We start from the raw sequence: 18,679 nt of genomic DNA, 5'->3' as shown, positions 1-18,679 counted from the left end.
GTAATTATACTTTTACATATACTAACACACACCCACATACACACACACACATACTCTCACACACACACACACACGCACACACACACACACACACACACACACACACACACACACACACACACATATAAAAATACACACACATTATTATTTCATATATATATATATATATATAAAAATAATAATGTGTGTGCATTTTTATATGTGTGTGTGTGTGTGTGTGTGTATATATATATATATGTGTGTGTGTGTGTGTGTGTGTGTGTGTGTGTGTGTGTGTGTGTGTGTGTGTGTGTGTGTGTGTGTGTGTGTGTGTGTGTGTGTGTATATATATATATATATATATATATATATATATATATATATATATATATATATATATATCTACTTCACTCACCTGAACATCCACATCACCGACTTTCACTTCGCTGAGACGAATGGACCAACATCCGGAACACCAACTTCTGATTCGAGGTAAGTAACTGCTTGGCCAGCCTGAAAAAAAAAACAAAAAAAATAAACAAAAGTAAACCACACCCCCTAACTAAATATACCAACTCTGGGATCGCACTACCGCGGGGGTAAGGGGCAAAGTTCAACATGATGGCCAAGTGATTTCTTACCTAGAGTGGAATATCGGTGTTCCGGATGTCGGTCTTCTAATTTCTCAGTCAATTCAACTTGGCAAAGTGAAAGTCAGTGATATGGGCATTCGATATATATATATATATATATATATATATATATATATATATATGTATATATATATATATATATATATATATATATATATATATATATATACACACATATGTATATGGCACCCAGATATGGTTGAATCTAGTCTGAGGTGACATCAGTTTAGTCAACACAATTTAGGCACTTAGCAGATGGTAGACAGGTGTACAAGACTGAACAATTCTTGGGGGGATGGGGAATGGGAACTTCAGCTAACATTGTGTGATCATGGAATTAGTAAACACAATTAGCAGGGGCACATAAGATGAAGGGGCTGCAAAAAACAGTTTTTTGTTACTTTTTTTACTTTAATGTTTCATGCATGAGGTCAGTGCTTGTCATATGTGTACTTACATTTCAATATTTGCATTGTCGATGCTTTGTATTCTATGTTAGTTATGCTGACATTTGGCTCTTTTGTTTAATGCATGGTGTAGACTTGCAGAAATTCTTGTACCATGTACAGCACATAGTAGAGTCTTATAATTATTATTTATTTATTGTAGGTTTAATTTTATGTTTACTAGTTTGTGTATGATAAGTACATGTTTTGCTGTATATTTTAATGTAGAACAGTTCCTCTCCTTATTTTAACCAAATGATTGCTGTGCATGGTTATTCTTTGAGTGTTGTGTGATCTCAAGCAATTTTCCTTTCATAAATACTTTGTCACAGTCATTTCTTTAAACTGCATTTATAATATAAATTGCACAAACTGAGACTCATTGTTCAGGTGGTAGTGACTCATAGATGGTATGCTATTTAATTAAGTTGAATTTTGGTATGAAATTTTCAGGGTAGTCATTTTTCCATCAAAGTGTTGTGTGTCATTATGAAATTCCCTTTGTAAAAGTTATTTTGCATTCATTTTCATAAATTACATTCTAGGGCAAATTCAGTGCCCTAGTTCAGCTAATGGTTCAATATACATGATATGTTGAAAATCTGAGCCCAGAATGTTAACTTTCTGGCAAAGGTATGAGCTTTTGTTGAAAATAATGTTTTAAAAGTGAGCAAATTTTCAAGTTTTTTTTGATTTTCTAGTTGAGTCATGGTAAAAAACAATTAGTCAATAAGCTAATGTCCTGGCTTTCAGCAACGGTCTTAAAGGAACCATGGCATTCAATCAACTAAACTCCCCTATATGGAAGAGCTCCAGTTGAAAAATACAGTTTGGGTATAGCAGTGGCAGCTAGTGACTTCAAATCAAAGGGGGGGGGGCTGCAGGAGACAGCTGAATGGGTGGGGCCAATGGGAAGTGGTGTGGCCAACTAGAAAGGTGAGGGGCTATGATCAAAAACCACAAAAACTGGAACTTTAAATAAATACGCTGCTCTGGGTGCCAAACTGTCATTATGACAGTCCAATCAAGACAAAAATGAAGTGTAGAAGAAAAAAAATATTTCAATGCATTGGCTGCATGACAGCTTACTTAATATCTAGATTGGAAAAAAAGGTTACAAGGCATAAAAAATAAATTACTTTTTAAATACATTACTGGAATGCCAGTCAAAATCAAGTATAAGAAAAACAAGCAGCACTCAACTCAAACCACTTCTCCTTGCACTGCAGTTCTAATTAAAATTTATATTCAGCTTTATAAAAGTACCTAGTAACATGTTGAAAGTAGCAATCTCTGTGATACCCCCACTTATAAAAATGTTTCTTATCCAAAAAAGACCTGCTGCCTGACAACAACTATCTACTTGTTTGATGGGGAAAACATGAACAGCAAACAAGAAACAAGCTCAAGATGATTGTTTAAAGGATTACTGCACAGGTTATGGACCACACATGATAGATTGGTATTCTGCTTAGTTTATGGGTAAAGCCTGCAGAGATGACTGCAAGTCTCCAACAAAGGTAATTAGCTTCTTAAAATACTGTAATTCTTTCCTTTATTACAAATACTGTCATATGAACTTCAATACCCAAGGCTTATAAGTTATCTAGTTATGTAAATATTCCTGCATGGCAACAACAAAAAAGGCTTTCAATGTTGGTAATTCTTTAACAGTATGATTATTAAAGTTTTCTTGCATCTTACAATCTCAGACAAGCTTACATGATGATCATGAAAGCATTGCTACTTAAACACAGAGCAACAGGCACTTTCTGCATAATAAGAAGCATAAATCAACATTATAAAATATGAAAGAAAAGAACATTTTGCAAATTTAAGCCAGGACAGATGAAAAGCCACTATAGTACTTGTGTCGACCTTGGATGGCGGGATACTCTGCACACTTACACTGCATAGCTGCTCCTTGCCTTGCTTGGACACATCCAGAGTCACTACATGGGGGAGTGGGGTGCAACAAGTATGTCACAATTTGAAATGTCTTTGGCTGACTGTGATGGCCCTGACACATTTGTCATACCTCTCAATTTCAGAGCAAGAAATCTGGACAAAGCCATACATAGAAGTGGGATAAAGGCCCAAAAATAAGGACACTATTTAAATATTGCTCTTATAAACTTTCTAATAGAATAGTAGGTCTTGCATTAGCATGAATTTTCTGAAGGGTAAGAAATCTGAAACTCAAATGTCTGTCATTATTTTTTAACTTCAATCTTTAATGATTGGCCTCTAATTTGTCAGAAAAGCACAATTTTATGAAAAATGGATCAAAAATGTGATGCAAAAATATAAAGTAGCCACACAATCTGTCAAAGAAAGGACACTTTTTAATATTAGTACTGTTAACATGAGCAGCTGACAAAATAAATGAATCTACATGCATTTTTGAAATAAAAGTAATCTATAACTCTGATTATTACAGGTATTTATTAATTGTAAAGCCTCCACATTTTCTTCCAAAATTGCCATTTTGTGGAGGGAGTATAAGAGGGAGAGAAACATTTTGAGCCAAAATCAGGGACAATTGAGAGGTTTGAATATGCCTAATTCTATAAAGCAATTTATTTACACGTACCTCCCAACCTGTTAACAAAGGAAATCTGGACAAGGCCAAATATATTGGGGGAACATACAAACAGTATTAAAAATTTCTCTTGTATAAACTTAGTTGATAGAAGAACAGGTCTGGCTTTAGCATGCATTTTTCTGAAGGTTATAAAGTCTGAAACTCAATGTCTGAAATTATTTAGTGACTTAATTCCTAAATGATTTTCCAGAAAACCACAAATGTTTTGAGGAACAAACCAAAAATAAGAAGCAAAAATCTATTCATTCTATGAAAATCTGGACAGTTGAGATGTATAGTTCAGCCAGGGCCATCTTTGGGTTTGCCACCCTTGCCCCTCACAAAATCATGGTCGAATGGAGCCTCCCCCCTGCAGCCATTCCAATGTCCCATTACTAGGCTTTTTCGCCCCATTTACCATAAACACTGTAATGTGCGTACTGCTTTACTTCTACGATGATTTGGATTTCATTTGAAAGTTTTATTTTGCGTTTTACAGCACAAACATTAAGACATCTGCTAAACAATACAATGCAGTCTCACACTGAAAATAGACAGCATTAAAACTTCTCAGCCCTTGAAACTCACATTCATTGAAACAGCATTGAAATCCACATTCAAAAAAAATTAATTTGGCTAGTATAAATATTAACTTTGGGCTCTTTTTAAATGATAGGCCCCTTGCATACAAGATATATATGTGTTGTGTGATACACCTTCCTGATTGTATTAAATTATATTCCTTGAATAATACAGTACAGTTGTTAGAGGGTGTTTTAAATTTATTGTTTTGAACATTTTTCCAGTAAACAATGAAACAAAATGCATGCACCAATAATGACAAAAACTGCCCAATTAAGAAAATGTCCATCATAAAAGTCTACTCAAACTTCTACAATCCACCAGTATCAGTAAATATGCACAATCTTTGCAAAAGTAAAAGTCATCTATAAAAGTCCACATAAAAGAGATCTGTAACTAATGAAGAGGCTGCTGCTAGCAAACAACTTTATATGTCATTGTTTCATCTACAAATAAAGCGCTTGTATTTTCACCAAAGAGGACATTTTCAGTATGGCAGCATCAACCCCTTGTGGGAGTAGAACCCACAGCCTTCTGCATCAAAAGCAAGTACACTGCCTGTTGTGCTATTAGCAATACAAGCAGACTCAGCATAAGCAGAACTAAACTTCTCTTCCCCTGCAGCTCTCAGTTCCTTATAAAATGTACTTAACCCTAAAATGTATCTCTCAACTTTGCAGCACAAGAAATCTGGAAAAAGCCAAAATGTATTGGTGGGGGGCAAAAGCCCCCAAACCAGGGACACATTTTAAACATTGCTTGTATAATCTTGGAAAGTTGCTAATATAAGATGCTGTACTATCGCCATACATTTCACTGCCAAGTCTTGAACCCAGGACCCTGTACAAAACAGTAAGAGCAACATACCACTATGTCAAATTAGAGGAAGACTAAAACTTAAATGCCTGCCATTTAGTGAATTCTGTTCTCACCATAGCTGTCAATCTCTTAGCACAAAACACCTGTACAAAGCCAGTAATGGGAGAATACAGCCCTCAAACATATTCAGTGAATTCAGTTCTCACCATAGCTCTCAACCTTAGCACAAAAAGCCTGGACAAAGCCAATAATGGGGGAATGCAGTCCCAAAAAATAGGGACAAATTTCAAATATTCACCTTATAACCTTAGAAAATTGCTAGAATAAAAGGTTTTGTGTTACTATGTACTTTCTGAAGAATATGAAGTCTGAAATTCAAATGCCTGTCAATTTTATTTATTTAACATTTATTAACCAGGAAAGTCTGACTTGGAACAAAAGTCACTTTCCAGCAGAGGCCCAGGGAGAAATACTGTCAGCACAGATTTTTGTAACATGGGAGGACATCACAGAAACCCCACAGACAAACACAGGGAGAACATGCAGACTTCACACAGAAGGCACCCCAGCCAAGAATCAAACCAGAAAGCCTCTAGCTATGAGGTAACAATGCTACCACTGCACCATCAACTACCTAAGAAATTGAAACTTCAGAAACCACAGATTTTATGAGGAACAGAACAGAATAAAATATGAGGCAAAAATATGCAAAGATATCACAGATGGTGGGTAGGGAATTCAGGCTCTTGTTACCTGCATCCAGAGTACAGAGTTCAAGCCTGAGGTATTCTCTAACTACCACCACCAGGTATCCTGAGTTCTCTCTATAGCCACCAGTATAAATCAACTGGGGCATTTCACACACACACACACACACACACACACACACACACACACACACACACACACACACACACACACACACACATACACACACACACCCACACACACACCCACACACCCACACACCCACACACACACTCACTTAAAATAAAATCTAAACAGCTTGTGATAACATAAACTCCAGTACCTGCAATGATGATAAAAAAATAACCCAAAGCTGGCTCTAATACAATCCAAACAGCTTGGGCTGGCTCTAATACAATCCAAACAGCAATGATGACAAAATAACAGCCAAACAGCACCAGCTTCATCCTGAAGATCAGCTTATCTGTGTTTGTGTGTGCTGGAATGCACACTTCTGGTTTCCCGGTTGCAAATGTTCCAAGACTGCTGACCTTGCAATCTGATCCCCTTCCAGTCTATGTGGTTAGAACCACATAGACTTTTGGGACATCAGCAGTCTGTTGCCTTCTTCCTGAATCCGGACTGGTAAGGCAGCAGTCCAGATTCACTTTCTATGTGAGCTGTGAGGAAGTTATTGGATTGTACCATTGTGGTTCACAGCCGGCGGGGGTCTACAGTCCTGCAGTCCGATATCATGAGCCGCCACTGGGTTATAGTGACTATTATCACAGAATATTGCTGGATTTTGTGCATGGGTATTTCATCTCATAAAATGCTAAGCAGAATGTCACATCTCCACAAGTCTCAGGTCTGGACAGAAAGCAGTACAATGTCAAATACTGATTTTCGTAATTATTTTAAACCACTGTAGGTTACTTCTTCATTAGTATAAAGTGCAGTGAAAAATGTTACAGCTCAATTTAGAGAAATGAAGCTTGGGTAGTTGAGATTATTATTCCAGATTAGTGCTAAACTGCTAAAATATGTGTTCTGTCTATTAAAATGCTAAGTCAAATGCCATAGTTCTAGTCAAATAAGTTGCTTTCTGTATTTAGTTTAAAACACACACATTCTCTCACACACACAAACACACATACACATACATGCCTACACACATATATGAGATTTATATAGAAGTTGCACAGTATGGGGGCAGCATATATTTGTGTGGGCATCAGGCTGATTCAGACTAGCAGTAATTTGTAGTTCCACATTGTACTACAATGCACTGAGCTCAAATGTGCAATACAGGAAGTGCAATTAGGTCCTTATAATAATATGCAAATATATGTGAGGTGAACATAGAGCTGTATTTCAGGAGTTTGTAGGGGAAACTGATCAGAGATAATAGATTGCTTTAGAGCAGAAGGGAGATTCTACAGACCTTGACTGATGTGCTATCCACACACAGAATCTTTAAGAATGTGTGGCCTCCCTATACTTTGAAGACCACGCTATGTATTCATTTTCTATTTTATCTAAATGAACTACTAGAGACCAACTATGAGCAGCTTGGGTATCTCACAATTCCCCAGCTGTACAATAATCAGCAAGTTACACAATGTAATGCCTTTACATGTGTAGAAACATATATCATTTCCTAGCATACCACAGGATATAGCTAATATCTGCCATACCTTCTATGATATTGCTGATTACCCTAAGGTACTGGGTGCCATAAACTGCATACAATGCACATTATATAGGATGGTGTGCATGAAAGGCTATCATTCTATGAACTTCCAGGTTGTTTGTGATGCAATTAGGATCATATTGTGCATGCACAGCACTCGGTCAGTTAGCAAGATTTACATATATGGCACATATCTCAACTATGTCACCACGTCTTGCATAGCTACATTCCAGAGTGTCTTCTAGTTATTATGTGAAGCTAACATGGCCAGTTTTAATGCATGTGATCACATTTATAGTGTCAAAATATATTAACCCCCAAATGATAATACTCCATTGGAGATAATGCACAGACTTATGAAACTGTTGCAGAACTCAATAAACTGGCCAAAGTCCAGAATAAACATTGCATATGTACAAACCAGCAATATTGTACATTGTGTGTTTGATCTGCTCAAAACTCTGTTCTGCTGCCTCTGTATATCTGAGGTGTGGGAGGTGTGGGGGTGTCAGTATGCTTATGTTACAGGGCATTCTTACCAGGAAAAATAAAAAAATAAATAAATACATGACCCATTTGGCTTACTGTTCTATGTCTGACTATTGCTGATCTCTGTCTGTATTTGATTTTGGATTGAAGTTATTCATTTAAGGTTAGATTACTTTTATTTTTATCTTTTTCTTATATTATATTTTGTTTTGTTTTAAGTTTTTTGTTGGCTAAGATCAGTTAGAAAAGAATTCTTTTGTAGACAGTGAATAACATCCAGCTAATTAGTGGGAAGAGCTGGGAAATAGTATTCCTCATTTAACTACAAAGATTTAGTGGCATCTTTTTTAGCTGTAATGCTAGTTTGAGTTTCTGTTCTCTGCCTGACTATTGCTGATCTCCATCTGCATTTGATTTTTCCCACCCACCTGCTCTTCTGCTCTTGTACTTTTAAACTTGGTGGCTTTTGAGTTGCCTGCCCCTACTATAAATCTGATTTTGGGCAATCCCCATGTCCCATCTCATCAGCTCATTCTACTGAAAACTGAGAGATCAGCTGGGAAGGCCCTCCAACTTAGTCTGTTAAATGTGAATTGTCTTCTTTTTCCTCCCTTCCCACTCACTAAACAAAGACACACATTATTCAGCTACTTTTACTGTATTTATATGTCTTCCTAGTTGATTTATCTTTTTCCTGTACATTCTGAAAGTGTTCAGTTGAATTTAATCTGCTGCATTTATTACTGTTTGTTGGTATCTCTGTTACATTGTAACCATTATTCTAAGCCTCTTAAATTTGATTTAAGCACCTGGGCTTTAGACTAGTTATCTTATATAAGGAAAGTTTGTGGACTGCACTCTTGTGGCAGGAGAGGTAGTTGACACATGTCTGAGTTGGAAATTTCTGGTTGAAGGCTTATTCTATTTGTTTTTTTTTAACTGTCTTACTTCTGGTTTAAGTGCTTGGACTCCATGTCAATTATTTTACATTACAGTTTATTGACTACATTTTTGTGGGAGAAGAAGGTAGCCTGTTCTCTTCTGAGCTGGAAATTGCTGGTGAAGGCATATTGTACCTGCTATTCTAAGCTCCTGGGCCCAAACCAGTTGACATTAAAAAGGTTTGTGGTCTACACTTTTGTGATGGTAGAGGACAGCCTACTACCTTCTGAGCTGGGAACTGCTGGTTGAAGGCTTATTGCATCTGTTATTCTAAAAGTGTCTTAGTTCTGGTTTAAGCACTTCCTCTCCTAACCAGTTATTTTGCATTAAGAAGTTTTGTGATCTATGCACTTGTGGCATTACTGTCTAGATATATATTTTTTAACTACTATGGCATCTAGTGTGCACATAGCTGAGCATTGCTCAGCAAGTTCCTTGTCTTATTGACCTATTCAATATTTACTCCTCCCTAGTAGATCAGTAGCCATGGATATGCAGTTCCAGACTCTCTCTGTGGCTAGTCTGTTTAAGATCAGTATTCTGAGGCATTGTAGCAATTGCCTCATGTACAGACAACCCAGTTATTCTTACTAAAACAGATAAAGTATGTGAGAGGTGCAAATGTGCTTTAATGCTGGAGGCAAAACTCTCTCATACAACCAAAACTCGTCCAACAGAGGTTGTCAGTGACACTTGCACCATGCCTACCACACAGGGTAAAGACTCTACACATAATGCTACGTATGCTGAGGCACTTACATGTAACCTTTCTAAAACACTAGGACCTCCTGCACAAAGCAAACAAAGAAAGGCTCCTCAACCATCATGTAAACACCCCATTAAAACACCACCAAGAACTACATATAGTAAAACTGTATCCAGTGCCTCTACTGTTAAGCCCTTAATGCAAACTAGTGCACAGCCAAATGTCCTGGTGCATTGGTGATTCTATAGTGAGGCACACCAATGTCCTCCTCACCAGACTGAGTAAGGAGAGAGTCATGATTAGCATCCTATCTGGGGTTAGGATTCATCACGTCACATGGCATTCAGGTCATTGAACCACAGGTAACAGTATGACTCTGTCATAGTCCATGTGGGTGTTTGTGACCTGAGACATATCTCCCTTGACCGTATGAAGAGAGACATAATCGAGATCTCTGATTGTATGTCTCAGGCAGGTATGAGCCTATCACTGAGCAGCATACTACCTTCTCCAAGGATGATGTCGCATTACCAACAGAAAACGATTGATGTTGGCATAGCTTCTGGTGGCAGTCCAGGGAGGAACAATATTTGATGGCTTGGGAGGATATGGCTGACCAATTACTTTGATTTTCAAGGGATATTCTGTACTTATCCCCTCTAGGCTTTCAGATATTGGCAAAGACTTTTTCCACCCCCATAGTGCCTTGTTTAGGCAATGCCAAACTAATAAACCTACAGACTTAACTGAACCTATGAAGGAATATCTGAAGGTGGTACTGCTCAATACTAGAAGTCTTAACAAGAAACTCCACTCCCTGCAAGCTTTCCTCTCCCTAAAGAGTGTAGACATCTGTGTAGTAATGGAGGCATGGTTTAAAGTCTTGAGAGTATCCCAGCAATGCAAGTTATACATGTGCAACTCACTATACACAGGGTGTTGTACCACATCTTTGAAAGCTTTAAGTCCCCCTCCCTATCCCAGGAAACCCATACTATCTATCTCAATGTACTAGAGTCCCTCACTATTCAACCCAATATGATATTCATGGGGCAGTCTCAACTACCCGTCTACAGATTGTGAATCCTATACCACTTCTAATGCACAAGCCCAGAGACTCTTAAACTTTGTTAATACCAACATCCTGGAGCAGTTGGTACATTCTCCTACCAGAGGTGCAAACATCCTTGACCTTGTAGTCATGAACATGGGGGGGGGGGGGCTGATGTTTATCATCCAATGTAATATCTTCGCTCATCAGATCTGACCATAAGGCAGTATTACTTGAAAAAAAAAATTAAAACCAGGGATTCAGCAATACCAAAAACCTTTAGGAACTATTTCAAGGCTAACCTCTCTTTCTACTAAGCAACACATTGGCTAAATTCCAAGCCCCCTTAAACTCAGTAAACACAGCAGCATATGCTGAGCTATTTAGAAAATCTCTTTACAGCCATTTTGATTCCCCTGCACAAAAGAGGTCCAACCACAGATGTGGGTAACTACAGGCTCATAAGTCTTACCAGTCTCATATGTAAGGCCGTGGAAAGAATCATCATGGATATGATAAATGTGGACATAGGTACCCTTCAAATGCTGGAACCATCACTGTTTAGCTTTTTTAAAGGAAGGTCAAGCCTATTAAATGAGGTGGACTTTTTTTTGAGAGAGCCACCAAAGTATTGGATGAAGGTAAGACTGTGCAGACAGCTTACCTCGACCTGACAAAGGCTTTTGATTCAATGCCTCACTCAGGTATTATAGGCAAGCTTCTAATTTAGGTATAAACCCTTTTATCACCTACTTACTGGACCTAGGAGGTCAAAATAGGTGAGACCACTTCCACCAAGTGGCCAGTCACTAGTATACTCCCCCAAGTCTTCATACTGGGTCTGCTCCTTTTTACATCTATTCCTCTGAAATGGCAGTAAATGTTGAAGGTTTATTGCTAAGTTAGCAGATAATTGCAACCTGGGGGTTATCAATGCCTCCCCTCCAGACAATAGCATTCTTCAAGAAGGTCTGTCTCTGACTAACAAATGGTGCCAACGCCATGGTATTAAACTCAGTGCTAAGAAATGCATAATTGTACCCTTTGGGAAGTCAGCTATCCCGGCTAATTACCATGTGGATAATACACCCATAAGAGTTGGCCCAGTGGTCAATGATCTGGGTACACACATTGTCAGTAGCCTTATATTCAACCAACATGTGGTCACAATGCTGGGGAAATTGTTTTATGTTGAGCAACTTATAAGTAAGGGCATGGCATCTAGGTCCAAGGAGGTCATCATACCTCTCAACCTCTTAAAGCAAGAAATCTGGGCAAAGCTAAAAATAAAAGTGGGACAAAGGCCCAAAAATAGGGGCAATTTTTAAATATTGCCCTCACAAACTTAGAAAGTTGATAGAATAACAGGTTTTGCATTAGCATGAATTTTCTGAAGGGTATGAAGTCTGAAACTCAAATGTTTGTCATTATTTTTTAACTTCAGTCATTAATGATTTGCCACTAATTTTCCAGAAAAAAAACTAAATTTTATGAAAAACGGAACAATAATATAAAGCAAAAATCTGGACATTCTGCGAAAATCTGTACAGTTGAGAGGTATGGATGTCATTATCCCACTGTATTCTACCCTTATCAGCTCAATCATAAGTACAATGCTCCCTTTGGTATGTTACCTGACCAGGGATATGCAGCAACTACAGCGACCTCAGAGGTTCCTTACAAAAAGAATAAAAGGCATAACAAACCTGCCTTATTCAGAGCACATTAAAGCCCTTTCCATCTACTCAGTCTCCTATAGATTACTGAAGGGTAATTTATACCTGGCTTACAAGGCATCCGCAAACCCCATACTTATGAATCTCCTGCATAGCCGTAAGTCAAAGAGTACCAGAGATATAAGCGCTAGGGACCTGAATTTTGTCTGTGACTTAAACACAGCATGCTGGAGAGACAGATATTTGCCCCCAGAGACTGCCCCCCTATGGAACAGGCTTCCCATCCATGTAAATCTGAGTTCATCTACTACCCAGTGTAAACACAACCTAGACCAATCGATGGGGAGTAGGAAATTTATACTGGGCCTAGCATCCATATCGCTTACTGACAGAGGTAGCTTATAAATGTCTGGCTTTCAATGTCCTGTTTGATCCAGGACATCATTATTCTTTCAGGAAAACTTGGCTAGGTTTAGAAAGGCCCACTGGGCTGTTAGTCTAGTAATAATCTACAAATCTATGAACCTGCTGGTGAGGAGGCAGACTGAATGTTTTGATTCATGTGGTGCCCTGTCAATGGAATCTGTGTGCTCTGTCCACTCAGAACAAAGGATAGCAGAGTCTCATGCACTTTCAAACTCAGGTGGGGATTGTGTATCCTATGATGGGCTTCCTATTTGTTACCACTTGTATATACTATACCCCAAACATGGGAAGCACTGTTAGTATGGACAGCATACCTTTCAGCTATTGCTGATTTTGTAGAATGTTCCAGATTTTCCCTCATATATTGCCCTGTCCCTTATAAAAGTTCTGATTTTCTGGTAAATCATGGAGGATTACAGTTAGTCATTAATAACGGACATTAGTTTCATATTTCTTTGATTTTATTTATGTATTTATTTATTTATTTACATTTCATTACTGGTAAAGTCTGATTGAGAATGTGCCCATTTTAAGAACACTAATTTTACAATCTTCAAAAATAATACAAAACATTTACAATTAAAAAAAATATACCAAATTAGACATACTCTGAAAAAATTGGTTAAATATCAATACAACTTATTTGACAATGTTTTAATATGTAGATAAATTCTAGCCAGTTTACAGAAAAAGTAAAGGTAAATTAAAAGTTCAAACTTTGTTCAGAAAATGCATGTTGATGCAAAACAAATTATCTTATTATCTCTGTACATGAATTACAGTAATATTTAAAAATTGCCCAGATGTTGGGCCTTTGTCCCCACCTTATTGCTGGCTTTGTTCAGAATTTTTGAGAAAATAAGTAATGAGGTATGGTGGGCGGTGAGGGTGACAGTCTATATATGTATGGAGATGGGAGCAGTATGTGCCACCACAGAGCTTGTCCAGCAGATGAGTATCATGCAACTCATTAGTCAGCTCCATGCTGTACTGAGTTGCAGCAGACTGTTCCTGAATGATACTCCATCACATCTATTGATTAATTCTAAGTCCCACACCTATGTCACAGCCAGCTGTGACATGCAACAATGCCAGGCATCCCTGTGAATCTGTTCAGTTATGGATATATCTACACCAGGTACAGTGTGGTCATATGCTGGTGCAGCCACAGGCTGAGCTTCATTCATGCTCAGAGCCACTGAAGACCCCTGCTCCACTGGGGATGGTGAGCACTCAGACTATACATTCTTATTTTCATCTGGGGGTGAGGATACATCTTCACCCTGTACCATCCATAGTACAGTGTGAGGTCACGTCTTCACCCTGTACCATCCATAGTACAGTGTGTGGTCACATTTTCACGCTGTACTATGGATGGATACCTGCTCAGGATGGAGACAGAGAGTATATCTGTGTTATTAGACTATGATGTAAGCATTTGTTTCAAAGTATCGTCTGTTAGCTTTAGCCCTTGCACAACTCTCAGAATCTGCCTGATATCTTCCACCTTGCCTTTACAGATGTTAGAGCAGCAGTTCTATGACTTGTGAATATACAACAAAATATGCAACAGAGTGGGCATGTGCATCAGTGTTAAACTGTGCCCCTGTAGCATGGATGCTAATGTTATCCACACAATATATACCATACAGTCCTAAGATATCTGAGCTACAATCCTGATGTTGCTGGACATTTGATATCCCTTTAAGAAAACCTAAGTAGAATATCTGGTCAGCCAATAATCTCTGCTTGTGATGCTGGTGTACAAAAATCTGCTGAACGTGGAACTAAGCTAGTGCATCAACCAGAAACATATGAGAGTGATTTCATCCTCAAGCCAGTATTTATTCCTCCATGGATAATCCTACAAATGTTGCTCCTCTGTAGGAACAGCAGAAAGTTCTTAGGCTTTTTCAGCCTGCAACTCCTGGGTCCCACCCCCCCAAGGCTGATCTTTCAGCTGTTATAGAGTTTGCCTTTACCTTGGCTCAGACATGCATGTCAAAAAACACATCTACAGCATTGCTGTAATGCGCAGCTTTGGCCTCCATGATATTTATATAAGGGACTCTTGTCTGGTCAGCACTCTTCTCCCCAGCAGGCGCCATCTGTGTGTTCTATGTGTCTGTAACAGACCATCATTTTCAGCAGGGCTTAAATTGTCCAGTCTCAGCCATTTATCTCATCCTCCAAACATGCAGACACCTGTGAGCACATGACATAGAACTATAGACTGTATACTATATAGCCTACAAGGATGACAATGACAGATAAAGGAGAATTTTGTTATAGCATAATATATTCACAGGGACAGCTATGGGGGATATGCCATATAATAGATATAGGGGCCCATTGGAATTCATAGCTATAATGATGGTGATGATGATGATGATAATACTAATACTACTACTAATAACAGTAATAATAACAGCAATAAATTCTGCCACACTTCAGTCTAGATCACATATCTCTTTGCGTTCTTACAGTTTTGATTCAGGCTGCCTCAGTCACCAGTCACTTCATGCACCCTGAGCCATTGGAAAGACTGCTTACTACTTGAGCTAGCAACCCAAGTTTAGTCCACTTAGAAAAAACATTGGCATGTCACCCAAGGGCAGGAAGATCTGTAATTAGACATAATCACAATATTCTATATGAAGCATATGCATAAATCCTGGGCTGTTTTAAAAATTGGCCAGCCGAATCAGCTTACTCTTTTAATACAAATCAGAATAGGAAAATTAGCTACTTAAAAAAAAGCACATATATTAAACTTTTTTTTGGTGGGTTACAGTTCAGCAGTCAAGTACCAGGGGCTGCCCATGCATTTTATGACTTACTCACTAATTTAAGTACTATGTCAGAGGCTTTGACAGAAACGTCTCTGTCACTAACTCCTGGGCCCATTTCAGATTCAGTACCTGGGTTACCCAAAGAGATACAATGGACTTGTCTGTCTTGACATTCCTTGCTGTGAAGCTATGTTACATTAGGTATAATATCATACTGGCTTCAAGCTATTATAAATTAACAGTTCCACAACATGCTTTACAGCTCAGACAAAATTTCCAGGTGACAAGTTGGTAATTGTCACGTTTTGTCTTGTTGCCATTGTTGTGAAGGGAACTTCTAGCTTTTCAGTGTTCAGGAAACTTAGCCTCCTTCCATGATTTTAACCTGAAACTGCACTCTGTGATGGAGTTGTATTTTCTGTAAACACTGTGTTATATTTATGTTTTGAGTTGTCATATCTACTAAAAACGAAATGTTAGAAATGACTACATATGTGCAGCCTGATTGTGGGTTTACAGATGTAGACTAATTGATGGTAAACTAACTGGGGGAATCTCACCTTGTAAAGACATCTTTGTTAGGGAGTCTGACCAAAGACCTTCACAGCACATGCCCAAAAACACTGGAACATTCAACTTAATATGCTGCTGCAATGTATTGATTAAGTTTCTGTCAAGCCACATATCAATAGAATTGTTATACTTAAGTCTGTACACATAAAGTACTACCTACACACCTTTCTGCTGAACTTTGAGGTATAAGGCAATAGTATTAATTATATTATGTCTAAATAAATCTATAAGAGATTCTGAGATTAGCTGGAACTGATTTTTTTCTCCCTCACATAACTTATTGTCCTTTTAAATCACTAAATATTAACTTTATTATATTAGCCTTGGTTTGTTTTTCCCAGTATTTAACAGTATTACTACTCCCTGATTTTCCTAGCCTAGTAACTGGTATTCTCCACAGCTGTTCTCCTTTTTTCCTCCTCCCACATCTCCTTCATTATTTGCCGATAATATGAAGGTTATATTTTGAATTATGGAATAAGAACATCCTACCTCATCTCCCACTGTGTTACAACCTGAGTAGTTGCTTTCTGTGGCTCCCTGCAATGACTGTGATTGCAGATTGTTGTTGACGGATCTAAGGGACATGCATGGATTCTTGCAGCCTTGAAATCTGAATCTGTGATTATATCAAGCAGGTTTGCTTTTTTCTGAATGGGATGTAAGCTAGTCTGCTTTTTTCTTTAATAGTCCTGCCAATCAATTAAGCTAAAATTTTAAGTTCTTCTGTGAAGAATAAGGACCGTTTAAGTATTATGTCCTGGACTTTGTCGTTCATGTTCCTGCTGGGCTGAGCTCTGTAAAAGAATTTAATTCACTGGGGCTACAGTGGAAGAGCTTATTGGTTGCATACGTACTGACCTGTGTCAGTGTAGCTGTTTAACCTGCAAGTCAGAAATGTCTACATTGCTGTAACCAAAGATCCACAAAGAAAAAGGTTACAAATAAATCAGACTTCTTTTTTTATTTTTGTTTTTCTTTCACTATGTATCTCTCTTTTGAGGTGTGATTTTAGAGCAGCCTGAAAATGAGCAAAAATAAATATGAATTCAGACGGGAGTTTATTCTTCCCCTTTTTCTATTTTGTTGTGCCTGGACACATGTACTAGTCCAAAACATTGGTTCAGCAGGACTGCATGTAAGAGGATAATATATTTGTGTGATCTGCTGAGATAAAAAAGGTAAAGCCTTTGAAGCATACAGCATGACAGCTGTTCAGCAGCTATCACTGCCCCTTTGATATCACTTTGATTAGCATGACAAGTGTATTGCTTTTCATTACTGCAGTCAGAAAGAATCGCTGCAATGCTGAATGAAGCTGTTGTACTTTTATGACACTTTCATGTTTCATGTTAATCTCCTCCTTCTCTCTTTCTCTCTGTGTTTCTCTGCTTCTATGTTATCATTTTTTTATTTCTGTCAAACATAAGTTGATATGTAAGTACTAGGCAAGCAGTCTGTAGACAGCTCAGTGGGACTGCACATATTGCATTTAAGCAGTATATCTACCACCAAGTCAGTTGATATAAATATGTAAGATAAATTAATAATAAAAAGAATGTTTAGATGTCATTTTGGAGCTTAATTTTTCTCTCTATCATACTAATATTAATAAAATATGCTTGGGGAGAAAATCTATGTTGTAATCAAATACATGGTAGAACGTATATCATCTTACTTTCTTACAAAAGTTAAGAATGCAAATCCTTATTACCTGATGGTCAAATAACTGTTGAGGGTCTTTTGTTCATTCTACTTCCTTCAGTTAATGTCAGCAATATCTCTAAAAGTGATTTTAAAGCTTGTTTCTGAGTTATGTATTCTCCAGTCTTAACTGCTATTCTACTGCTTTCAGAACTAATCGTATATCAAATACTCGGTTAAAGGAACTAAACTTTCATCAGCAGATAAATAACACACATTGTTGTGATAGATTCATATCCCAGTGTGTCCTTTACCACTTGAACAAACTTCCACTACATGTCGAGCAGAGTAGCACCCTTGCCACCTTCAAGGCAGACTTAGATAACTGGATGGGCAGCCTGGAGTTCTCTCCCGGTCTATCTTGTCTTGCTCTCCTTCAGGCTAGAGGAGAATCTTGAATTGGGTTTTTTGACTAGGTTTGAAATGGTCTACAGACTGATTGCCTAGTACTTACCTATCAACTTATGTGACATTCTTGTGTTTGTGTAACTCCTGAACAGCTAAACTTCAGTCAGCTTTCTAGACCTCCTAATAATCTCCCAATATCCATTTTTAGCACCTATCCTTTTTGTTTTTCAACGGGTTACTGGATACAATTTTGGTAAACTCAGTTATCATTGTTCATTTAATAGTTGAGTTGGTCTACATGAAGCCAGGTGCCAAAGCAGATCAAGATTGTGACTACATGCTAGATTGAGGTTGCAGTATGGAAATCTAATTTTAGACCACCCAAGAGACTGCTTCAGCTAACAGAAACACCTCAACAAAATGGTTTATGGGTGTCCATCCTGCTGTATGATGTTCATTCTGAATGGATCTGGTAGTACAAACATGGCTTGGAGAAAATTAAAGGATAAGCAAAAAAAGTACATATTGG

Source organism: Protopterus annectens, chromosome 1.part0, assembly GCF_019279795.1.
Source record: "Protopterus annectens isolate FY-2018-M chromosome 1.part0, PAN1.0, whole genome shotgun sequence".
NCBI classification, from domain to species: domain Eukaryota; kingdom Metazoa; phylum Chordata; order Ceratodontiformes; family Protopteridae; genus Protopterus; species Protopterus annectens.
This window is presented reverse-complemented; position numbering follows the sequence as displayed.